This window comes from Oncorhynchus keta, chromosome 1 (genome assembly GCF_023373465.1).
Source record: "Oncorhynchus keta strain PuntledgeMale-10-30-2019 chromosome 1, Oket_V2, whole genome shotgun sequence".
Taxonomy (NCBI): Eukaryota; Metazoa; Chordata; class Actinopteri; order Salmoniformes; family Salmonidae; genus Oncorhynchus; species Oncorhynchus keta.
In genome coordinates this window covers 60,465,129-60,482,636 of record NC_068421.1, presented here as the reverse complement: position 1 = coordinate 60,482,636, position 17,508 = coordinate 60,465,129, and the positions used below count along the sequence as shown (strand labels likewise).

Here is a 17,508-nt window from a genome sequence, read left to right as displayed (position 1 = left end):
TGTTATTCTGTCTCTCACTGTTCAAATAAACCTACCATTAAAATTATAGACAGATAATATCTTTGTCAGTGGGCAAACATACAAAATCAGCAGGGGATCAAATACTTTTCCCCCTCAGATCTATATCTGGTATGCTAATCTTAACTAGCTGGCCTGGCGCATCGTTGCCCATGAAAGCAAGATATGCTAGCGAGAAAGTATTTTAGCCATGCAGCCAAGGACAACAAAAACTAAAAGTGTGTACTGTATGACAGAGTCATAGACCGTTTAGGCAACATAAAAGAGGAGCGTTTCTCTACAAAGAGGGTGAGGCAAAAACAATGTGCACACACACACCACACACACCAATCAGTACTGTCTTGTTTTGCACACTTTGTATAAAATAATGAAATGCAGTACTACAGGATATTTCTTAACGTAGCTCTTTATTAGCTAGTTATAACTGGCGTGTTCACGTATCGCCAACCAGGATCAAACTGCCCATGACCTAACCATTTGGGTGGTCTTAACCAATCATAGCACAGTATGATATGGCTGTAAAATGCAGCCAATTATAATTCAGTATTTCTACACATATGAATATTACATCCCCTTTCTTTTAAAACAAAATAAAAATGTTTACATATTCTAAGCGTTTCATTTGAATACATGCTCTGTAGTTTGATCTCAAGGTAGGTAGCCATTTATATTGCCTACTACACCAACTGAATCAACATAGACTCTGAAACAATGATCCAACATACTGCTACTTTTCAGGCAAGGGATTCTCAGCAACTCAGCTTTCACTGTAGAAATAACATCTTAATATTTCAAACAAATACAATACCAAAGCATTTCAAGTGAACTTTCAATAACAAGTTTACAGTCTGGAACTCTTTCAGGGCAGCGATCCGCCTACACCCTTTGACATTCCACAGGTCTAGGACAGCTCTGGGCTTGACCTCTCTTCCTGACCTTGTGCGATATGATGCTGAGCATGCTTCTGTGTCTGTCAACAGTTCTTGTGGGGTTGCAGGTAAGTATGGTGTATGTTGTGCTGTGTGTTTAGTCCATCATGTTCTCTTTCAGGTGAACAGTTCATCTCATCAGTGTGTTGTTCTTTTGTGTTCAGTAGGTGACGACGATTACGGCGGTACACTGCTCCTTCTGCGGTGCTGACGTGATATGAACGTTCAGTGTCAACTGGCTGGATGACGACTGCTGTCTTCCAGAGGCCATGCTCCTGGATTCTAACTGACTCTCCGTCGATCAGTGGTGGCAGTGGTCTAGCTGACCTGTCGTAGTATTGCTTTTGTTGTTGTTGTTGTTGTCTCTGTGCACGTTTTTCACGCATTTCCTTGTAGCTGACTACCGCAGGTTGCAGCTGCTGGTTGGTGCTGGGAAGGATTGAGCGAAGTCTGCGGTTCATCAACAGCTGGGCTGGTGATTTGAAGTTGTCAACTGGAGTGTTGCGGTATTCAAGGAGACTGAGGTAGGGGTCTCTCTTGTCTGCTTATCCATGAGTGATTTAGCAATCTGCACAGATTTTTCAGCAAGGCCATTACTTTAAGGGTAATGTGGGCTTGTGGTGACATGTGTAAACTCCCATGCTTTTGTGAAGGATTCAAACTCATTTGATTTGTAACAGGGCCCATTGTCAGATATTAAAGTCTCTAAAATGCCATGCCTGGCAAAGGCTGCTTTCAGCTTGTGTATCACAGCTGCAGATGTGGTGCTGTGAAGCTTGTCAAGTTTGAATTATCTGCTGTAGTAGTCCACTGTTACGATGTACTGTAGTCCTCATTGTTCCAGATGAACAGATCGGTTGCCACGACCTGCCAGGGTCGGTCTGGGATACAGTGAGGTAACATTGGCTCTTTGGTGTTTGAGGGGCGTCGAGACATATGCGTCAAGACATATGGCGCATTTACCAACAATGTCCTCTATTTTTTTGCACATTCCGGGCCAAAACATAATGTCCCATGCTCTCTGTTTGTACTTTTCCATGCCCATGTGTCCAGCTGATAGGCATAATGATTTTCTCTCCTTTGAAAATTATTCCGTTGATCTGTGATAGTTCGTCACTATGGTTCCAGAATTCTGAGACGCTCTGAGGGCATTTTCTCCTCTCAGGCCATCCGTCCTATATGACTTTCCTCAGCTGTGCGAGTTATGAGTCCTTTTCTGTTTCTGCTTGGATCTCCTTCAGTTTTGTGTCACTAACTGGTAAATTGCTATACACAGTGTGTACTTGCATGTCCATGCCTTCACTGAGGCTGCTGTCCTTACAGGTAAGAAACTTCCTGGAGAGTGTGTCTGCGACGGGGATGTCTTTGCCTGGACGATGAGGGATTGTGAAGTCATATTTTTGTAGTTGAAGGATCATTCTCTGTAGCCTTGGTGAGGCTGTGGCTAGTTGTTTCCTCATAATTGACTCAAGGGGCTTGTGGTCGGATTCCACAATGACTTGTTGTCGATATATGTACTGATGGAAACGTTTACATCCGAACAATATGGCGTAGAGCTCCTTTTCAATTTGAGCGTAGTTGATTTCACAGTCTGTGAGAGATTAGGAAGCGTAGCCGATTGGCTTTCCTTCTTGCAGTAGCACTGCACCTAGTCCATACTTTGACGCGTACACTTGGAGTCTGAGCTCTTTGTTGGGGTCGTAGTAGGCAAGGATTGGTCCCAGTTCTCTTGTGATCAAGTCTTTCACATTCTGGAAAGAAATGTCGTGTTGCTTGTCCCAGAGAAACTCACTGACCTGCTTTAGCAGTTGACGTGGCTCCATTTCTTTTATGGCTAAGATCTTCTGTGGATCTGGCTTGATTCCAGTCGCTGTGAGAAGATGTCCGAAGTAGCTGACCTCTGTAGCGCTGACTGTGCTCTTCTCGGGGTTGTGCCGTATTCCTCTCTCTCGCGGGACCTTTGCAGCGTTGTGCGGAGGTTTCAGTCGTGCTCCTCTTTGGTTCGACCATAGACAAGGATGTCCTCAACTCCGTCGAGGCCTTCGTACACTTCGTCAATCTTTCGCTAAAACTTGTCTTGGGCTGAGAGAATCCCAAAAGGCAGGTGACGGAACCTGTAGCGTCCAAACTGTGTGTTGAATGTTGTGAGTTTAGATGACTCTTCTGTGAGCTTGATAGCCCAGTAGCCTGATCTAGAGTCCATGACACTGAAGTAGTGTGCTCCCGCTAGCTTGAGTGTGATGCTATCTAGCGTCGGTAAATGGTAATGGGGGCGTTTGATGGTCTTGTTCAAGTCTCTTGGGTCGAGACATACTTGGAGCTTGCCTGTGTGGGGTTTCTCCACCACCACTAACGCGTATACCCAGTCAGTCGGTTCTGTAACCTTGGTGACTATGTCAGATTGCTCCATGCTCTCCAACTCCTTCTTCAAAGACGGGCACGGAGTGCAAGGGGAATCTTTCTCGGTGGGTAGACCACAGGGGTTGCATCTGGGTCAAGGTGAATGGTACATTCTCCTGGGAATAATCCTATTCCTGTAAAAACATCAGCAAACTCCTCCAGTACATTGTCTGTCTCTACTGGTGCTGTCACTGATAAAACTAGCTTGATGAGGTCCATGTCTAAACATGCTTTAAGACCTATCGCTGCAGGTGCTCTAGTGTCAACAACAGAAAAGTCCAACATCATGTCACTTTCCTTGTATTTGCATTTGAAAGTGCATGTGCCTTTTACTGGGAGCTGTTCACCACCATAATTAGTCAGTCTGCACGTGGTGGGCTGTAGCTCGCACTCAGATGTCAAGCTGTGGTACTTATTCAGAGGAATAATGTTTACTTGTGCAACAGTTTCCAGTTTGAACTGTGCCTTGTGTTCCTATCTCAATGTCAGCAAAGGCTTACTCTGTCTCTGATATTTGACTTTTCTGTGTCACTGAATCAATAAACAGTTCATCAGCGTTTGACTCTTTTGATTGACATTTCAACTTCACTCACTGTGTGTACAGTTTTTCCACGGTAAGCTCTGCACACTTTTGCAAAGTGATTCCATTTTCCACATTCAGTACACAGTTTGCCTTTAGCTGGGCAATTTCCTTGTTCGCCATTCACTTTGTATCCACAATATCCACATGTTTTGGGGCATTTTGAGGCAGTGTCGCTCTGTTTTGGAGTTATGTCTCTGTTCTAAAACGCGCTCGTGCTGCGCTCGTGCTGCCCAGCGTTACCTCAGACCCAACATTAAAAAGTTTCTCTCTCACTGGCGGTGAGTGTATTCCAAATACAATACGGTCCCTGACCATCTCATCCTTGTTTGCATAATCACAGCCTTTCACAAGCTGTTCAAAAGACTCGCTAGCTCCCTGTATTTTCTCATGGAACTTGTACCTAGCGAAAATCGTATTTGTCTTCGGTAAGTGTTCATGTGTTGTAAATATCTCTCCCTTTTTCATCGATCCAGAGGAGCAAGTAGCTGCATTTTTCCTCTTCTCCTCTGTCCTTCAGAGGACCAGTGAACATTAGCTCCACATGCTGTTTGTACTTACGCCATGCATCGGGTAAGTTTGTAGACTCCCAGTCCATTCGAGGTGAAGGAACTCCAGAAATCCATATTTTAAGACCTTTTACTCTGACACCATGTCTTGTTTTGCACACGTTGTACAAAATAATAAAATGCAGAACTGGCCTGGTTACAGCTTGAGGATAGGAGAGATGGTTTGTCGATGACATTATGGATACCACGCTGCGCATTGGTCCGATCTCTCCTACTCCTCCTCAGAAGAGGAAGAGGAAATCCGTTACAGATTCCCCCACCAACCTTGGACCAAGTAGCGTGGTATCGGGCAGCAGCGATCTCCGGACTATGCTGTTGACCCGGATCACTGGTTGCTGTGGAAAGCGATGGGTAACGATGCTTCGTGGGTGACTGTTGTTGATGTGTGCAGAGGGTCCCTGGTTCGCGCCCGGGTATGGGCGAGGGGACGGTTTAAAGTTATACTGTTACACGTGGACATGGGAGGAGATTTTTGACGGAAAGGGACCCTGGGCACAGGCTGGGGAATATCGCTGCCCCAAGGCAGAGCTGGAGACAGCGAAAGCTGAGCGGCAGCGATATGAGGAGGCAGCACGACATGCACGAGAGGCAGCCCCCCCCAATTTTTGGGGGGGAGGCACACGGGGAGTGTGACAGTCAGGTTGGAGACCTGAGCCCACTCCTCGTGCTTACCGAAAGAAGCGCAGTACTGGTCAGGCACCGTGTTATGCGGTCAAGCGCACGGTGTCGCCAGTATGCGCTCACAGCCCAGTGGGCTATAGGCCAACCCCCCGCAGGTGCCAAGCGAGAGTCCAGCCAGGGTGTGTTGTGCCAGCCCAGCGTGTTTGGTCTCCAGTACGCCGTTTCGGCCCAGGGTATCCTGCGCTGTGTCTCCGGGGCGCTGGGAGGGTGCAGTACGTCCTATGCCTGCGCTCCACCCATGCCGGGCGAATGTGGAGCCTAAGGGAGAGGTGTGAGTGGTATGCACCAGATCTCCAGTGCTCACCCACAGCCCAGTTCAACCTGTGCCTGCACTCTGGATGGTCCGGGCTAAAGTGGTGATCCAGCCGGGAGGAGTGGTGCCAAGGCTGCGCACCAGGGTACCAGTGCTCCCCCACGGCCCAGTCCATCCGGTGCCTCCTCCAAGCACCAGGCCTCCTCCCCAGCCTGGTGGGTCCTGTGGCAGCCCCACACACCAGGCTGTCTCTCCTTTTCCTCCCTCCAGGTCCGCCCGTCTGTCCTGAGCTGCCAGAGCCGTCCGTCCGTCAGTCAGGAGCTGCCGGAGTCATCCTTCACTCTGGCGCTGCCAGAGTCGCCCTTCACTCCGGTTCTGCCGGAATCGCCCTTCCCTCAGGGTTCGCCGTGCCAGGGGCGCCACTTAAGTGGGCTGAGACTATGATCTAGTGGGGTCCTCATCCCGCGCCAGAGCCGCCACCGCGGACAGACGCCCACTCAGACCCTCCCCTATAGGTTCAGATTGTGTGGCCGGAGTCCGAACCTTTGTTAGTATGGTCAGGGCGTGAGTTGGGGTGGGCAGTCTATGTTCATTTTTCTAAGTTGTGTTTATGTGTTTGGCCTGGTATGGTTCTCAATCTGAGGCAGGTGTCGTTTGTTGTCTCTGATTGGGAATCATACTTAGGTAGCCTTTTCCCACCTGTGTTTTGTGGGTGAATATTTTCCGTTTCAGTGTTTGCACCATTCGGGACTGTTTCGGTTTTCATTTTGATTCTCTTGTTCTTTTTGTATTTTGTATTCATTCTCATTAAAATACATTATGGATACGTACCACGCTGCGCATTGGTCCGATCTCTCCTACTCCTCCTCAGAAGGGGACGAGGAAATCCGTTACACAACTGAAGTTTATTTAGTGCTTTATCCGGGTACCCGGAAAGTAGAGCATTGCAGTAGTCTAACCTAGAAGTAACAAAAGCATGGATTAATTTTTCTGCATCATTTTTGGACAGAAAGTTTCTGATTTTTGCAATGTTACGTAGATGGAAAAAAGCTGTCTTTGAAACAGTCTTGATATGTTCGTCAAAAGAGAGATCAGGGTCCAGAGTAACGCCAAGGTCCTTCACAGTTTTATTTGAGACGGCTGTACAACCTTTAAGATTAATTGTCAGAATCAACAGAAGATCTCTTTCTTTCTTGGGACCTAGAACAAGCATCTCTGTTTTGTCCGTGTTTAAAAGTAGAACGTTTGCAGCTATCCACTTCCTTATGTCTGAAACACAGGCTTCTAGCGAGGGCAATTTTGGGGCTTCACCATGTTTCATTGAAATGTACAGCTGTGTGTCATCCGCATAGCAGTGAAAGTTAACATTATGTTTTCGAATGACATCCCCAAGTGGTATAATATATAGTGAAAACAATAGTAGTCCTAAAACGGAACCTTGAGGAACACCGAAATTTACAGTTGATTTGTCAGAGGACAAACCATTCACAGAGACAAACTGATATCTTTCCCGACGGAAACTGGCCTTGTTACAGCTTGAGGACAGGAGAGATGGTTTGTCGAGGAGTCCCCTGACTAAAAGACAGGCTGATACAGCTGGAGAACAGGAGAGATGGTTTGCCGAGGAGTCCACTGACTAAAAGACAGGCTGATACAGCTGGAGGACAGGAGAGATGGTTTGTCGAGAAGTCCCCTGACTTAAAGACAGGCTGAGACAGCTGGAGGACAGGAGAGATGGTTTGTCGAGGAGTCCACTGACTAAAAGACAGGCTGATACAGCTTGAGGACAGGAGAGATGGTTTGTCGAGGAGCCCCCTGACTAAAAAACAGGCTGATACAGTTTGAGGACAGGAGAGATGGTTTGTCGAGGAGTCCCCTGACTAAAAGACAGGCTGATACAGTTTGAGGACAGGAGAGATGGTTTGTCGAGGAGTCCCCTGACTAAAAGACAGGCTGATACAGATGTCTGAACTGAGAGAGACCTTGCACTCAGCTTTAAAATTATACAAGACACATCTATTACTTTTCATAGTCTTTTGTTATTATTGAATGGTAGGGGGGCGGGGACTGTCTTATATGGTATACCATATGAAGGGATGACGACTAACATGTACCCTCAGACAAAATGCTGATAGCTACAGTATCTATATCAGATTTGAATGACAATAGAAGATGAAAGACAAGTGTAGCCTATTTTGTAACACAAACACACCCATGGAATTTTGTTGTTGTTGATAAATGTATCTACACATAACCCTGATAAGTCAGAATTGTAATAATTATTTTTCGCAAAATGAGTGTACTGGGCCTTTTATTAGTTCTGTATGAGCGGACAGAAATAGCCGTCAGCAGCTCGGGGAGAAAATATTCTCTCATACCCCATTCATTGTAGTCATTGTGATCTGTAGAGTTGCTATTTTCTTGATTTTTTTTCGTGTCAATTATCTCGTGACATTCCTGGATTACTCATCATATTACTAGTCAGATTTAATCAACAAATATGATAGTAAGTAGAAAAAGGGTTAAGGGTACGAGACTGTCCATTTCTGGATGTGTTGGCAAAATCACTACAAACAGTATCCCATGAAGCCAAGCGGGGAAAGGCACATTGTCACAGTTCCAAGACCAGTCAGAAACGCCCAGCTAACCCTACGTCAAGGATGCCGATGGATCTGAAAACTGAACTTAGATCTGCGTAAGCAATGATATCCTTCACCATCGTCATCTTCCGACAGATATCTCAAACCTATTCAACAAAACAATACATCATTTGGAAGTTTCTTTACAGCGAATTCCTTAGTTACGTGATTGTATTATTTGCAAAGGAGTTTTGAAGGTGCAGTATTTATGAAGTTTGACAATGAGGACAAAAACTAGCATAGTTCAGCTAGTTTAGCCATGGAAAACCGTGGAAAGAAATTCAGAGACTGAAACATATAAATCAGATGATTTATATTTAAGGACAGAAAATCGATATGCAGTCCTGAAATCAGCAGTACTGTCAATAGTAAAACAAAGCTTAAAATGATGTTTGAGTGAACCCTGAATATAGAACATTCGCTTCCAGACACGGTAGACACCTCACCACTCTATTGAGAAGCATGTACATGACAAAAGAGGAAAGGCCCACCCCCCCACTTGTACCATGTCATGAGGATACCTGGACCTCCTATTGAGATGTACCTTTTAAGTAAATCAGGTGAAAAAAGTAGACTGGAGTGCGAAATTTAAACTCTGTTAGGGATCAGTTGTAAATCCTCAGTCCATAAAACAGCAGAACAATATAGGAGATTTTAACAGATAAAAATATGATAAAATTATAATGTAGGCTGAAATATGATTATGAACATGTATGTGGGCAACTACATTCCAATACTTTAAGTAGGAGTGGTGCGAGTACAGAAAAACAATATCACCCCTTCCATATTATCACTGGGTGGTTCCTTACATAATATAACTGTGTTCGCATTTGCTACATTTTGCATAGAGATTCTACATCAGTGCACATGAAGTGCTGTCTCGAAGTGACAATAAAGGGACAATAAGTCAGCCAGCAGTAGAGGGTGAAATTGGGTACAGTCTGTGTTCACCTGAATATGACACTCCTGCAATGCCTCAGGCTCAAATTTACTCTGTGATTAAACAGCATGGCTTAAGTATAACATATCTGTGTGAAATGCCTGAAGGTAAAGCAAAAGTTATCTCCTCATTCTCAGCTTCAGAGCTTACTGGGGAGGGGCGGGGCTTCCTGGATGAGCTAAACCCTTGACTCCTGTTTTCTATACTTTTGAGATGATCCCTAAGCAGTTTATTGACCATCAGAGTAAGTTGTGAAGCTAAACAGCCAGTGAAGTGGAGCGGCAGCAACAGTGAATAATGAGTTCCACTGAACAGCAGCAGCCGTAGCGGCAGTAGCTCTCCCTTACACACACATTTACTTGCAGGGCTGTCTCTCTCCCTTACACACACATTTACTTGCAGGGCTGTCTCTCTCCCGTACACACACATTTACTTGCAGGGCTGTCTCTCTCCCTTACACACACATTTACTTGCAGGGCTGTCTCTCTCCCTTACACACACATTTACTTGCAGGGCTGTCTCTCTCCCTTACACACACATTTACTTGCAGGGCTGTCTCTCTCCCTTACACACACATTTACTTGCAGGGCTGTCTCTCTCCCTTACACACACATTTACTTGCAGGGCTGTCTCTCTCCCTTACACACACATTTACTTGCAGGGCTGTCTCTCTCCCTTACACACACATTTACTTGCAGGGCTGTCTCTCTCCCTTACACACACATTTACTTGCAGGGCTGTCTCTCTCCCTTACACACACATTTACTTGCAGGGCTGTCTCTCTCCCTTACACACACATTTACTTGCAGGGCTGTCTCTCTCCCTTACACACACATTTACTTGCAGGGCTGTCTCTCTCCCTTACACACACATTTACTCGCAGGGCTGTCTCTCTCCCTTACACACACATTTACTTGCAGGGCTGTCTCTCTCCCTTACACACACATTTACTTGCAGGGCTGTCTCTCTCCCTTACACACACATTTACTCGCAGGGCTGTCTCTCTCCCTTACACACACATTTACTCGCAGGGCTATCTCTCTCCCTTACACACACATTTACTCGCATGCTCCCGTAGTGAAAGAGCACACCGCCACCAGTCCAGGCTTTCACTGTGGCAGAGCTCCATCCTCCCCTAGACACAAAGCCCTGTGCCTACTGGGATCCAGGTTCTGGGTCTGGAACACAAAGAACAGAGAGAGTAGAGAGACTTCAGTTGCCTTTTTATCTGCAGAGGAAGAGGGAGTTAGTAGATGCTCTATAGATAGGGAGGTAGCGCGGGGGGAGAGGGGGAACGAAGCGATTTGCAGTCAGGCTCAGCTGCTGATGCTACAAGCTGGAGGCTCACTGACTGCTATAGGAAGCTGGAGGCTCACTGACTGCTATAGAAAGCTGGAGGCTCACTGAATGCTATAGAAAGCTGGAGGCTCACTGACTGCTATAGAAAGCTAGAGGCTCACTGACTGCTATTGGAAGCTGGAGGCTTACTGACTGCTATAGGAAGCTGGAGTAGCAACATCACAGTACAGCACACACTCTCCGGACGGACAGACCGCGGAACCAGAGACGCACAGACACATACACGCTGAGTGAGGAACAGGTTTGCGAATGTGGATGGACCAGTCAAGTTCCAGTCCTGGGTAAGCCAACTTCCTCTGATACACAAGCTCCACACACACAGGCATACACCCAGTATAGACACCGAACAGAGAGAACTAAGAATGGGTACTCCGACACTGACACCCACCTGTAATTAACTGAAGGCATAAAAACGTTATTTAATTAAGTTCTCAAACCACAGATTAGGTCATAGATACGTGAATGGATACTGTCTCTTCATCCTGTTTTGACTCCCTGCCTTGTGGACTTTTGTGCGGTTTCCTATCACATCAGTGTCATCCCAACCCTTCTGTTATTTCTCTCAGGGGCTCTGTTTGTTGTTTCTACATCAGCCTCAGGTCAAATTAGGTTTGGGGGTTATGGAGTCATAACAGATAATCAAATCCAATTTTATTGGTCACATACACATATTTAGCAGATGTTATTGCGGGTGTAGCGAAATGCCTGTGTTCCTAGCTCCAGCAGTGGATTAGTATCTAACAATTAACAACAATACACACAAATCTAAAAGAATGGAATTAAGAAATACAGTGCGGCAAAAAAGTATTTAGTCAGCCACCAATTGTGCAAGTTCTCCCACTTAAAAAAATGAGAGAGACCTGTAATTTTCATCATAGGTACACTTCAACTATGACAGACAAAATGAGGAAAAGAAATCCAGAAAATCACATTGTAGGATTTTTTATGAATTTATCTTCAAATTATGGTGGAAAATATGTATTAGGTCACCTACAAACAATTAAGATTTCTGGCTCTCACAGACCTGTAACTTCTTCTTTAAGAGGCTCCTCTGTCCTCCACTCGTTACCTGTATTAATGGCACCTGTTTGAACTTGTTATGATTATAAAAGACACCTGTCCACAACCTCAAACAGTCACACTCCAAACTCCACTATGGCCAAGACCAAAGAGCTGTCAAAGGACACCAGAAACAAAATTGTAGACCTGCACCAGGCTGGGAAAACTGAATCTGCAATAGGTAAGCAGCTTGGTTTGAAGAAATTAACTGTGGGAGCAATTATTAGGAAATGGAAGACATACAAGACCACTGATAATCTCCCTCGATCTGGGGCTCCACGCAAGATCTCACCCCGTGGGGTCAAAATGATCACAAGAACGGTGAGCAAAAATCCCAGAACCACACGTGGGGACCTAGTGAATGACCTGCAGAGAGCTGGGACCAAAGTAACAAAGCCTACCATCAGTAACACACTACGCCGCCAGGGACTCAAATCCTGCAGTGCCAGACGTGTCCCTCTGCTTAAGCCAGTACATGTCCAGGCTCGTCTGAGTTTGCTAGAGAGCATTTGGATGATCCAGAAGAAGGTTGGGAGAATGTCATATGGTCAGATGAAACCAAAATATAATTTTTTGGTAAAAATTCAACTCGTCGTGTTTGGAGGACAAAGAATGCGTTGCATCCAAAGAACACCATACCTACTGTGAAGCATGGGGGTGGAAACATCATGCTTTGGGGCTGTTTTTCTGCAAAGGGACCAGGACGACTGATCCAAACACACCGCCCGGGCAACGAAGGAGTTGCTTGGTAAGAAGCATTTCAAGGTCCTGGAGTGGCCTCGCCAGTCTTCAGATCTCAACCCCATAGAAAATCTTTGGAGGGAGTTGAAAGTCCGTGTTGCCCAGCAACAGACCCAAAACATCACTGCTCGAGAGGAGATCTGCATGGAGGAATGGGCCAAAATACCAGCAACAGTGTGTGAAAACCTTGTGAAGACTTACAGAAAATGTTTAAAATCAAATCAAATGTATTTATATAGCCCTTCGTAGATCAGCTGATATCTCAAAGTGCTGTACAGAAACCCAGCCTAAAACCCCAAACAGCAAGCAATGCAGGTGTAGAAGCACGGTGGCTAGGAAAAACTCCCTAGAAAGGAGTCACACGTTTGACCTCTGTCATTGCCAACAAAGGGTATATAACAAAGTATTGAGATAGACTTTTGTTATTGACCAAATACTTATTTTCCACCATCATTTGCAAATAAATTCATAAAAAATCCTACAATGTGATTTTCTGGATTTCTTTTCTCATTTTGTCTGTCATAGTTGAAGTGTACCTATGATGAAAATTACAGGCCTCTCTCATCTTTTTAAGTGGGAGAACTTGCACAATTGGTGGCTGACTAAATACTTTTTTGCCCCACTGTATATAAACATTAGATCGAGCAATGTTGGAGCGGCATTGACTAAAATACAGTAGAATAGAATAGAGTATATACATATGAGATGAGAAAAGCAGTATGTCAACATTATGAAAGGGACTAGTGTTCCATTATTAAAGTGGCTAGTGATTCCAAGTCTATGTGTATAGGGCAGCAGCCTCTAAGGTCCAAGGTTGAGTAACCGGGTGGAAGCCGGCTAGTGATAGCAATAGATTGTCTAGCTCCTTTGAAAACAGACATCTAATCTTGTTATCTCTGTAGGTGGGTATTCTCTCCTTGTCCCTAAAACGTGTCTTCTCTGTTTGCTTCCTCTGTGCCGCCCTGCTCGGCCTGTGTCTTTGCTCATCCTCACACAATTAGAGCTTATTTACCAGGACATGGGCCTGAGAGAAGGTTGCACCCCAGGATCGATCCTGCAGGCGTATCACGGTGAGGGGGACGTGTTGTCTGACTCCCTGTCCTGCCACAGTCAGACTGACTGGCTTAGTGGGACTGACTGACTGTGGAGCTCCTCTAGGGCTTCCAGCCTCCCTAGACACGCAGACCAAGCGAGAGAGACAGGCAGGCAGACAGACAGACAAGCGAAACAATAACTGCTGGTGGAACGCAGTTCAGTTCTCCTATCCAATTCACCTGCCTATATGCCTGGAGTTATTTCTGATGATGCCTGTCCTTATTGGTTTTCCTGATGTTTGTTACGTGAGAGATAAGATGAGATGTGATTATATTTGGTCTATTATGGGATATTGGATGGGATATTGGATGGGATATTGGTTCTTCAGAAACAGAAGGGCACCGGTAGCTATTGGACGTATACAGCTCAGTCAATTTTGTTTAACAGCATCTAGCCACAGTATAACACTGTCCATCCATAATGAAATGTTCTAATGAATGTTTATGGCATCCAGAATGCATCAGAGTGCAATGTATCCATTATGCCTGCGGTCCTTTGCCATCTCCTGCTGTTGCATATAAAGATGTCCACTGTGTTCAAATGTGACATTACATCTCCTCAGCACTGACAGTGCCGAGCTTCATTGTGTTCCATCATGGCTTTACGAGGCCAGTAAAACCGTGCATCCCCTGTCATCAGACTTAATGCACTGCTGCTATCACAGTCTGCAGTAGAGAATGAGGGAACAAGTAGAGGTGTGGTGGAGGACAACCCAGGGGCTACTAGTGGCATGTCAGTGGCCACAGTGAAAATGTCCAGCTGGACAGTTCACTCTTGAAATATACCTCCCACTCACTCAGTTGCATAATGAAAGTTCAGAATGACCTGTCCTTGCCAAACTGCAGCGCTGTACCTTGGCAACATCAATCGTACCTTAAGAACATCAAACCTGGATCACAGCTTATGTAAGTAATTGAAGAGACAGATTGACAACATTGAAAATATCCTGTCTTACACGTTTGTGTGAGCGCTTTCATTTACTACATTGCCTTGTTATGAAGGTGTGCTATGTACAATAGAGGTGTAGTGATTGGAATTAGCACCATTATGTAACTTGATACAGTATTGTACTATGATGTCTACCTGCTGGTAGGTGTGCTATGTACAATAGAGGTGTAGTGATTGGAATTAGCACCATTATGTAACTTGATACAGTATTGTACTATGATGTCTACCTGCTGGTGACCAAAGCTAATAAGTAAGATTATTCTGCAACAATAGGGAATATTCCTCAGTTCGATCAGAGGTGGACCTATCATCAATCCTATCATCATATCGCACCTATCCAATTGTCACCTCCACAAACCCTAATGCATTTCCTCTGTTTCCCCTTGTTGAGCGGAGCCCTTGAACCTGCCGTGTAGTTACATTTGGCATCTGAGCTAATGAGTTTGCCTGTATCCCCTTTGTAGCACCCAGAGCATCTGCCAGCGCAGATACTAAAATAGCAGGGCAGAACAGAGGAGAGGCGGAAACAGGGATTTGTATTACTTTGTATGTCTTTTGGGTTTCGGCATGAAAGAGAATGAACAAGTCATGTCTATACAAGGGTGCTGAGAGAAAACACTCTCATTAGTAGCGGTATACTGTATGTGCTGTAGCTGGTTATTATTTCTATATGCTATTTCTGTAGCATGGTCAATGTGATCTGCTACAGCCTGGAATATATATTGAGGAGTGAACAAGTCATTTTGTTCAGGTTTTTAATTGTTGGTTTCCCATCACATTTCATATCAATTATTGAGCAACAATATATTTGTCATCGTTTTTCTAAAATGCACTCAGAAACACTTAGATCCTGTTATTTTCAGAAGGTCAACAAAATGGCAGAAGATAGAGGTATGGTAGTGTAAGAGGCTAGCAGTTATGAACCTTTAGGTGTAACTGAGTGTGGCCGCAGAGCCGCTAAATCACCTAGTAGGCAGTTTTACGAGGAGGGGGCTGTGAGTTTATATACTTGTCAGTCTACACCTCATTTGACTTGATGTATTTTCTGGGCCTGGCAGCTCCACTTGAAATAGTGTGACTTTCTGGCCATAAAACAGATCTCTCTCCGGTATGGTACATGAGTGGGTTGTGGGGGCAGAGTTCTACAGGCTCTATACTACAGTAGCTGTATCACTCATAGGCCATAGCGTCTCTGGCAGTCCTGTTTTATCCCACCTATTTGCTTGGGCCTTTGGGGACGATGGTTCTGGTTCCTCTCTCTCTCTCTGTGTGGACCTATTGTTTGGGTCAGCTCTTTAATTATGTCATTAGATTAATAATCATCTAGTCATCAAACAAGCCACAAGCTGGTTGTACCAATGTGCCATAATGTGATTGATGTGAGTCCACAGGGTGTTTGATTACCCGGCCCAGGGTCTACCCACCACTTGCCAGCAGGTGGCTTTAATTTGATTGATTTATAAGTGTTTGCCCAAAATAGCTGTTATATTGTATAACTGTTCCCACACACAGCCCCGACCCTGGCTATAAGTCATAATAGAACCCTATTTATTGTGTAACCAGCCTTAAACAGATTGCTGCTCTGTGCAAATGGGAGTATTTAACATTAGATGGATCAATCAGTTTTCACATGGAGCATTTAACGCACGTTAGTTAATAGTTTACAGGGCCGACTGAGCTTGGAACTGGCAACGTTCAGCAGGGGAGTGAGTGACAGGTGAAGATGGGTGATCAGTCACATTGTGCTGGAGCTCAGTCATCCACCCGCACTTTCCTCAATCAGCCTCTCTGTCTATTGCAGGGGATCATGGTATCCGTTCAGAAGCATGCTACATTTGAGCTGTTCAGCATTAAATAATAATGCGTCAGTTCATCAAATCATGTTATGAGGAGGCAGAGGATACAGCAGCAGAAGGAGAGCAGAGCAGAGCAGACACTGCTATCCAGCAGCAGGGTGTCGGGTAAATTATATTTTATTTCTGAGAGCTGTGGCAAAGTGTGGCAGTGAGGGGAGCTAATGATGAAAACTGTAAACCCAGTTGTTTCCTTCATTATGCAGGGTTAATGTGTATGTGATGTGAAGAGCCGACGGCAAGAGGAAGAGAAGAAAGGCCTCCTCCTCCTCCTCTCCCAAAGCATCCCAGGAGTTGGAGTGTATTTTTAGGTCATTTGCTACTTAAAAAAAAAAAAAAATTTTTTTTTACATTTGCAGGGGAAGGGACCTATTCCATTTCTATCTGGATGTTTGGAACGAAGATATTGAATGTCTGTGCATGTTGGTGACAGTTGATGGTGAGATCTTTCAGATTCACTGTCAGAGCAAGTTTGATCAGAAATACAGTGCTGAGAATCCAGGCTTTGAACTACATGAACATAGTTAGGACTTTTCATTGTATTGAGTCTTGCACTGGAATCTATGATATGCTGTGCACACACTGCATATTTATGTCAACTCACATGAGAATTTGAGTTCACTGGCTGCTTATACATTAGCTTTATTGTCATTTAGTACACTCTTATCCATAGCAACTTATCAAAGCAAATAGTTTTAAGTGCCTTGCTCAAGGGCACATGTGCATATTTTTCACCTAACCGGCTCAGGGATATTCGAACCAGCAACCTTTTAATCCCTGGCCCAGCACCCTTAACTGCTAGTTTAACTGCCATATACAGACAGAGTGAGGGGAATACTTTGTTGGTGAGTATGTGTGTGTCGCCTCTCTCAGAGCCTTTACGAGCAGGGCTGAGGAACATTTGGTATGCATTGTGGGTGTGTTTCTGGATGGCATTCACTGTTCTCTCTATTTGACAGGTATACTCATCTCTCTGCACCGGGTTGCCACACTCTTAAGGTTAAGAGGACGGAGCGCCTTTGGTTCATGAATTCATCATGGGAGTTGAAATGGATGCAGAGGCATCGATGCCTCTCTCCGCTCCAGCATGCATCTGGCTGAAATGAATTATGCAGCTTTCTTAGAAATAAATACACAACCATCACAGATTCACAGATTGGCCAGTTGTATGGCAGTAAACTATCTCCCTCTCCAATCCTCTATCTAGCATGTCTTCCCTGCCCCTCTCCCTGTCTCATCGCTCGCTCTCATCTCAGACCAATCAATCTCTCGTACTTATATATGTAAGTACTCTCATACTTCAGATGAGGAGCGGCCTTTCTTCCTTCATGGTGTGGTGAAGGCTGATTGGTGGATGTGTCTGGGTTAACATTGTCTAAGGGGCCTATTATCTGTGTGTCGGCACGGAGTTTGTTGTTTGTGTGCTTGGCTGTGCTGTTTCTTT

The 17,508-nt window shown here is 45.0% G+C and overlaps 1 protein-coding gene across 1 annotated transcript in view; it reads left to right on the top strand.

Annotated features, from left to right (window-relative positions):
- Window positions 1–9,281: 9,281 nt before the first annotated feature.
- Window positions 9,282–17,508, top strand: part of lingo3a (leucine rich repeat and Ig domain containing 3a) — a 39,337-nt gene continuing 31,110 nt past the window's right edge. The window contains exon 1 of the mRNA XM_035779638.2: window positions 9,282–10,649. The gene's annotated coding sequence lies outside the window, so the exon portion shown is untranslated. The remainder of the gene's footprint in view (window positions 10,650–17,508) is intronic.